The sequence below is a fragment of the Gymnoscopelus braueri genome (assembly GCF_963280865.1).
Source record: "Gymnoscopelus braueri genome assembly, chromosome: 23".
In the NCBI taxonomy this organism is placed as follows: domain Eukaryota; kingdom Metazoa; phylum Chordata; class Actinopteri; order Myctophiformes; family Myctophidae; genus Gymnoscopelus; species Gymnoscopelus braueri.
In genome coordinates, this window is record NC_137625.1 from 39,205,346 (window position 1) to 39,213,721 (window position 8,376).

The window sequence follows — 8,376 nt, forward strand, 5'->3', positions numbered from 1 at the left end:
CACAAACGGAGAAAGCAGAGTACCCTATGGTGATACAAAGTAAAGCAAGGACCGGCTCCCAGGAGCGATGTACGAGATATTCCCAGCAGGGACTGTTTTCCTTCGATGTGGTCTCCCTTTCACACAGAGAGATGTGACGCAACCTGGGGGCAATAATTAGGCTAGGTCTCCCGGCCATATCTATCTTTGTCCGATCTGTAGGCGTCTCTGTTGCTTTCTTCTTCGGTGCAACAAATGGCACATAATGGGCAATTTGGACTGTGAACTAAATCTGCACACATAGGGGTCGGGTCGACAGGTAGGCCTCTGTCAGGAGAGAAGACCATGGGGCCGACTATAATGTACAGTAGAAGGTTGTGGAATTGTGAAAAGAAAAGCAGACAAAGTGGTGGAGTGAACATGATTTAAATTATGAGGTAAAAAAAGATTTTAGATTTATCCCCCCGCACCCCCCCTTCTGCTGGTTGATACAGTAGCTCAGGCAGATAGCAGCCAAATAATCATGTGTCCGTACAGCCTGATTTATACTTTGTCATACATCGGTGTCGCCATGCCGGAAATAGCCGATCTACAAGCTGACAACGAGTCACCGATGTAACGCGTTGTCAGCTTGTAGATCGGCTATTTTCAGCAGGTGATACCGTTGTACGACAATGAATAAATTAAGCAGAAGTCTGGCTCACGACCTGTCCCAGGCCATAATCTTTTTGAAAAGCCGGTTCTTTTTTTCACGCTTTTACGATGGAGGGCACGCGCTCTTTCAACACTGTCCCAAATTTATGCTAATCCCTGGCACCTCCGTGAAATCGCAGCACATATGAAAACTGATTGCCTTGTTTATTTCCAATTCGGTGTTATCTCTCTTGGCAACGGGTGCAAACTCCTGTCAGGGGCCGAATGTTAATGTTCTTTTAACTGCCCCGAAATTGGAATGGGGGAAAAATGCTTATGCAAGACAGTGAGAGAGAGTTGGTAGAGAGAGAGAGAGTTGTTAGAGAGAGAGAGAGAGTGTTGGTAGAGAGAGAGAGAGAGAGAATAAGAGGGAGAGAGGGAGAGGTGTAAATGTTCCCTCTCTCCTTCATTTTGTAATTGGAAAAACAACAGATGATATTGGCCAGGTTTCCCAAACGACTTTGAGCTCAGACGCAGCCTAGAAGCTGCGTGAGAGCCTCCACGCACATGCGCAGTAGCAACCCCGCCACGATCTATCTTCATTACTGGCAGCTGTGTGTGCTGTACGTGGTATCTAAACTGGCTTCAGGAGGCACCATAGTCGTAGGTTCTCATTACGTGTGTGCTAAAACTACATTCGCGAGACAGCATAGACGTAAAGACCTCCTGGACGAAGTCTACGTAAAACCGACGTAAACTACGTAGTGCTGTCTGCCGCTACACTGCAGTTTAAACACCCTTTGCGAAAGTGAAATGGATCATAAAAATACCAGAGCCATCTGTCAGATGTCCTGAAGCAGTCCACTCCAAATACAACTTTTGAATAATATATTTATGAATGAAATTACAGTGGTGAGTTGACATCTGCAAGTTAAATAAAACACTAAAGTGTCCCCATTATGCAAGTAAATTAAATATACTTAAAATACCAAAAGTAAAGGTATGCAGAATGTCCCATTTCCCAAATTTAATATGTATTAAAATCTTTTGAAAATAGCAGATCTACAAGCTTGTGAAGCGTTGTGAGCTTGTAGATCTGCTAGTTTCAAAAGATTTTTTAACCATTCATAAAAATGTTGAGCGCAACAGCTGTCACTTTGTGAGAGGAACTGGGGACTTTCATCATAACGTTTAACTATAAAACTTCGAAATTTAGGAAACATGTTTAGCTCAGCATCATTTATATACCTTTAGTTAACTTGCCATATGCTTAATATTTTTATCAGACGATCGGATCATCCGTGAGAGTACAATTTGTAAACTTCGGGTTCATGCATAAAGGACTAAGCAGCGCAGCCCTGGTTCAGAGCGTTAGTGTGTTCCCTCTAACGCCCTGGAAGACCCCTCGCTCTGCGATTGTACAAGGAATTCCGCTGCCCTGCGAGTGCTCAAGAGTAGTAAAAATAAACAAAACCATTTCGCTACTCACCAAAGCAAAGGCTGTTTTGTGTTGTTGAAAGTCTATTCTCGGAGGTGGGAAGCCTCTCAGCACCCCAACTACTCTGTAAAATACACTTTTTGGGCAGCAAATAAAATATGTCAGCGAGACGGAAATTATTTTTATTTACTCCACAGTGCCCTCTACAGATCTGTAGGATTGAACTTACCATTAACCAAAATCTGTAGAGGGCACTGTGGAGTAAATAAAAATAATTTCCGTCTCGCTGACATATTTTATTTTCTGCCCAAAAAGTGTATTTTACAGAGTAGGTGGGGTGCTGAGAGGCTTCCCACCTCCGAGAATAGACTTTCAACAACACAAAACGAGAAAGGGCGTGCAAAAGACCTGGCTATCGAGCTCAGGCTTATTAGCATGACTGGTAACGTGTCGTGCTGGCGAGTGGGAGTTTCGGGTTCAATCCCAGCTCACTGCTTCCCTAAATATGCATGGATCCGGTGTTTATAAATTCTAGTAAATTCCGATCATCTCATAAGAGGTGACAGAGCCAACTGTCAGATGTCCTGAAGCAGTCCACTCTAAATACAACGTTTGAATATATTTATGCATTAAATTACATCTACAAGCTTAAGAGGCGATCTGCTATTTTCCAAAGATTTTTTAACCATTCACAGCTGTCACTTTGTAACTATAAAACTTCGAAATTAAGGAAACATATTTATATAGATATGACTTTGTGAGGGGAACTGGGGTCTTACGTCCTTTAGTTAACTTGGCTTGCTTAATATTTTTATCAGATGATCAGATCAGAGATCATTCGTGAGAGTACAGTACAATTTGTAAACTTCGGGTTCATGCATAGAGGACGCTCACCCTACCCAAAAAAAAAAAGATCTGCAAGCTGTCGTTACGCACCGGCCCGGCCGCAATATATATATATATATATATATATATATATATATATATATATATATATATATATGTGTGTATATATATATATATATATATATATATATATATGTGTATATATATATATATATATATATATATATATATATATATATATATATATATATATATATATATATATATATATATATATGTGTATATATATATACATACATATACATATACATAAATTAAATGTGTGTGTGTGTGTGTGTGTGTGTGTGTGTGTGTGTGTGTGTGTGTGTGTGTGTGTGTGTGTGTGTGTGTGGTCGGTCGGTCGGTCTTTTCATAGATCTATTTCGCTACGGGGTGTTACTACCGCCCCAGGGCGCTAGTAACAAAATGCTTCGTAGGAGAGCACTGCAGGGCTACGCCTCTCGCAGAAGTAGGAGGAGAGTAGGATACGCCATTCTGTCTCCCAAATGTAGTTTTAGCAGAAACGTAACGCCATGGACGTGGGAAGCGATTGCACGTTGGGCAGAACCAGCTGCTACTAATGAGGGTAGAGCGTTGGTTTCGCCGGGTCCCAGGCTCTTACGCAGGCTGCGTAGGCAGCGCATGAGCTGAAATCTACGTGGCTGCTATGGTACTGCGCAGATTGTGTGGACACACGTAAGACCCGTCGTAGAACCTGCGCAGATGCTCAACGCAGCATCTCTACGAATCTCGTTGGGAAACGCGGCCATTGGCGTTAACGTCTTTCAAAGCACTTTTTCATCCACAGTGTTAACTGCCATAATTTCTTTTCCCCTCTTGATCTGTAATGCAACACACGTGCACACACACCATCATCAGCACTACTCTGTACCCAGCTGTGGTCTTCTGCTTTGTGTGTGTGTGTGTGTGTGTGTGTGTGTGTGTGTGTGTGTGTGTGTGCGTGCGTGCGTATGGTGTGTGTATGTATGCAAGGTGTGGATATTTTCAAGCTCACTTGTACTGTAGATCTGCTATTTTAGAAAAATTTAAAAATATATATATTATAATAATTGTGAAAGGGGACATTCGTGACTACTTTTAGTTTTTGTACTTTATTGATATGTTGATACCAATACTTTTGTGCTTTTACCCAAGTAAAAATTCTAATACAGGGACTTTTACTTGTATTTTTACATTGTGGTATTGCTACAGTACTTTTACTTAAGTAAAGTACAATCTTCCACCACTGTGGTCAAGGAGCAGCGCCACTCAGGCGTTTATGGGGTTCTGTAGGCCTACCATGCTCAAGGGCACTTTGGCAGAGTTGATGGACACCGTAGTTGTACTACCAGCCACCCTCTAGTCAGCAGTTTACAGCAGGAATACAGCGCCTGTCAGCGCTGGGAGTCAAACCAGCGACTTTGAGTCAGTATCTACTGCACATCAAGGCCAGCTGGCCCGGTGTTAGTCCGGGAGTCATGGGGCTTAACGTGGTTTCGTCGGTTAAAGTTTTTTTCTCAACTGATTCTTGCTGCTGGGGGTCCCCTCTTAAGGATTCAAGAGGGTGCCCAGTGAAATCCCTTGAGCATTTTTTATTATTAACCCCTTAATGCCCAAAACACAAAAAATGCACCCAAAATAGACTTCTATGGTATTTCATGCAAAATACTTGATCTAATTGCTTAAAATGTGCTTTCTACAGTGTGTATCCATGTAAGTGGATGTGTACAGTGCATTAGATTTAATATTTGTAAACTTTTAAATATTAACCCTTTCATTCCCAGAACAACTTAATCTATAAACTGTGATATTGTGAAATAGAACATGCACAGAAATCAAATCAAATGCATCAGATCTGCTTTCTACTAAGTCTAATAGTGGAACTGGTCATGTTTCCTTTTGGATGAATGCATATTAACCCTTTGAGGCCAACCATCTTTTAGTCATTAAATGCCCAAAACAAAAAACGTTTTTTATGGCATTTTATGCAAAAATATTGATTTAGCGCATCAAATTGGAATATGTGTTTGTATGGGCCACGGTCCGTGGCCCATCGCTGCCCCAGGAAGAGGCCTCTTCCTGGGCATGGTCCCTACCTACTAGATGGCACCAGTCGGCCCTTCTCCCTAGCTCTCCCCTTCACACAGGGCAAGGGCCAGGGAGCCCAGTGCCTCACGGCACAGTGCCGGGTGCACACTCGCCCGCTCTACCCGCCCCGAGAGCCACCGTCCCTGGGTAGGAGGTGGTCCATGGACCCCCGATGGGGACCAGGGACCGGGGACGGCGCCGCCTTGTGGACGCCGGCGGTATTGCGCCCCGCGGCCACCAAAGGCCTATCCAGGCTTGTGGATCTGCTCTTTTTCGACCGCAGGACTTTGTCCTTTTTCCAGACCCACGGCTGGGGACCCCCAGGGAACCCCGGGGAGGCCTCGACCCGGCCCAGGGAGCCCCCAAGCTGGGTGCTCGCTCCAGTCCGGGGACCCCGGGGGTCCCCGGCTCCAGAGGCTCGAGCCTGGCCACTCGGCCGGTCGGCTCGGGCCTCTCCGGCCAGGGACCCCAGGGACCCCCGGGGAGGCTTCGACCCGGCCCAGGGAGCCTCGAAGCTGGGTACTCGCTCCAGTCCGGGGGACCCACGCCTCCGGGGGACACCCGGCTCTCCAGGCGGTCCCGTGGACCCACTCTTAAGAACCCCTCGGCGGGCGTTAAGTGAAGTGGCAGGCCGCGGCCAAAGCACCGCGTGGACCTGGTGGTACAAACGGCCTGGCGCGCCCATGGGACTATCATGGACTTAGCGCCTTGGACCCGGCAGGGGCCAGGCCCGGGCCTGGCCCCTGCCGGGTGGGGAGAAGCCTCCGTCCCCGGGCCGGGGACAAGCCTGCTCCTCAACAGAGTCAAGCTCAACAGGGTGTTCTTTCCCCGCTGAATCTGCCCCGTTCCGTAGGGGGCACGGTGGCACAGTCGGTAGTGCTGTCGCCTCACAGCTAGAAGGTCCTGGGTTCGATTCCCGCAGGGGACGCTGTGGGCGCTGGGGGTGTGTTCTCTCCTCCGCGTCATCAGTGCCCATACCCTAGGTGGCGAAGGGGCCTTTCTGTGTGGAGTTTGCATGTTCTCCCTGTGTCTCCTAGGGTAGGTACCCTCACAAAAACATGCAGTAATCCTGGTCACTATACTGCCTCCCCCTGGCCAGCCGGGGCGCCTGATGGAGGGGAAGGGAACTGGTTGGAATAACGTGTTCCTTCCACGCGCTACGTCCAACCAGGGAAACTCTCCCCTGTCAGGTGACAAGAAGGTCAGTTGGCTCTCATGCATTGAAGGAGGCATGAGCTCGGCCCTGGCCTCCCTAGGTTGGCAGAGGGAAGGTAGTGCCCAGGATTACATAGACAATTGGCACTGGGTGGAAAAAATAGGGTTACAAAATCGTGGGATAAAAATTTAGAAGAAAAAAAAGAATCTGCCCCGTTCCCGGGAGGCGCCGTCACCCCTGGGAGTGCGGCGCGCTCTGAAAAAGGTTGTTAGTTTAACGTCAGGTACGCCGGGGGGCCACGTGCCGGCCCCGGCGTCCCGGACAAAAGGTTGGATCGAGGGTTGACTCTCAATAGATCGCGGTCATACAGCCGCTCTGCTACTTACGAGACCCTGACCCAGAATCAGGTCGTTTACGAGTCATTTGGCGCCAAGTTGTTCACAAACATGAAGTGCGCGTCCGGAGGGGGGCCGCCATCTTTTGGCGACCCACCGTAAAGCTCAGGCGCGCGAGCAACCTGAGCCACCTTCGCCGCGAGCCCTTCCAGGCCGACCCAGAGCCGGTCGCGACGCAGCGCCGCGGAGAAAGTGCGCCCGGCGAGGGCACGGCAGCGCCCGGGGCGGGGTCCCCCTGAAAGGGAGATCCCCGGCCGGGTTGAGTCCTCCGGGCAGACTGCGCGGACCCCACCAGTTTACCTCTTAACGGTTTCACGCCCTGTTGAAGTTCTTTTCAACTTTCCCTCACGGTACTTGTCCGCTATCGGTCTCATGCCGGTATTCAGCCTTAGATGGAGTTTACCACCAGCTTTGGGCTGCATTCGCAAACAACCCGACTCCGAGGAGACGTTGCCCCGGGGCGACGGGGGCCGCTACCGGCCTCACACCGTCCACGGGCTGAGCCTCTATCAGAAGGACTCAGGCCCCCGATCGACACCCGGGCGACAGCCGTCTCCTGTACGCCACATTTCCCGCGCCCACCGCGGGCGGGGATTCGGCGCTGGGCTCTTCCCTCTTCGCTCGCCGCTACTGGGGGAATCCTTGTTAGTTTCTTTTCCTCCGCTTAGTAATATGCTTAAATTCAGAGGGTCGTCTCGTCTGATCTGAGGTCGTAAAGCAACGGGTTGCTGGTGGCGGCTCCCCCCGTGAGCGAGGAGGCTCGCCGAGACACGGTGAGAAGACCGCCAGCCTCCCCAGGAACCGCACGCTCCGCGGTGGGTCGGCCGGAGTGCGCCGGGCGCCAGCAGGCTGCTAGAGACACAAGGTCCACAGGCAGCCGTACGGCACGCACGGCACAGAGCCGGCTCCGACCTCCGCGGGCCCCGGGCTAGGGTGGCCGACCGGGGCCCACCCCGCGAACGGGGGGGACTGACCGGCCGGCTCCCCGGCCGGCTCCCCGCCCAGGGGCGAAGTGACGGCAGGGGTGACGGCCCTGCAGGCTGCAAGCAGCGTCCGCCGAAGCACACGAGGTGCCGGCGGGGCCCTTGCAAGAGGCGGGCTACGAGTGCCTATCGGTCAGGAAAAAGTAGCGGGTTCCACGGCCCTCGCGGGCGGCGTGGTTCCCGAGGAACACAGTGCAAGAGTGGCCACCGTGGCCGACGGCGGGCCCTGCATTCGGGCAGGCCTGCCGTCCGTGTCCCCAGTGTCCGCACGCTGGTCCATATATCCGGGCTGGGAAAAGTTGGCGAGACTCCCGGGAGAGAATTTCAAAGGAGGGGGCCATGGCAGAGCCCAGGTCCTCGTGGGCTCCACGAGAACTTCCAGGGTGCTAGGCCGCCCTACCGCGTCCGACCGGAGGCCTCTCTCGGGCCTGCCGTCGTCGCATCCTCGGCGTCCGCACGCCGGTTCCATATATCCGGGATGGGAAAAGTTGCCGAGACTCCCGGGAGAGAATTTCAAAGGAGGGGGCCAGGGCAGAGCCCAGATCCTCGTGGGCTCCACGAGGACCTCCAGGGCGCCCGTCCACCCGGCCGTGCCCGACCGGCCGTGCCCGACCGGAGGCCTCTCTCTTCCCATAAGCCCACTGGGAAGAGGCCTCCGATTTCATGGTTCTCCTCAGCCACCACCACCGGGCGCCCCGCTCGGGCCACCCGGGCCACCCGGGCCGAGACGGAGCCTCGCCCCGGGCTTCGCGACGGCAACAAGTCGGAACAAGTCGGAACAAGTCGGCGCCTCGCCCGGGAGACTTTTTCACCATGGTT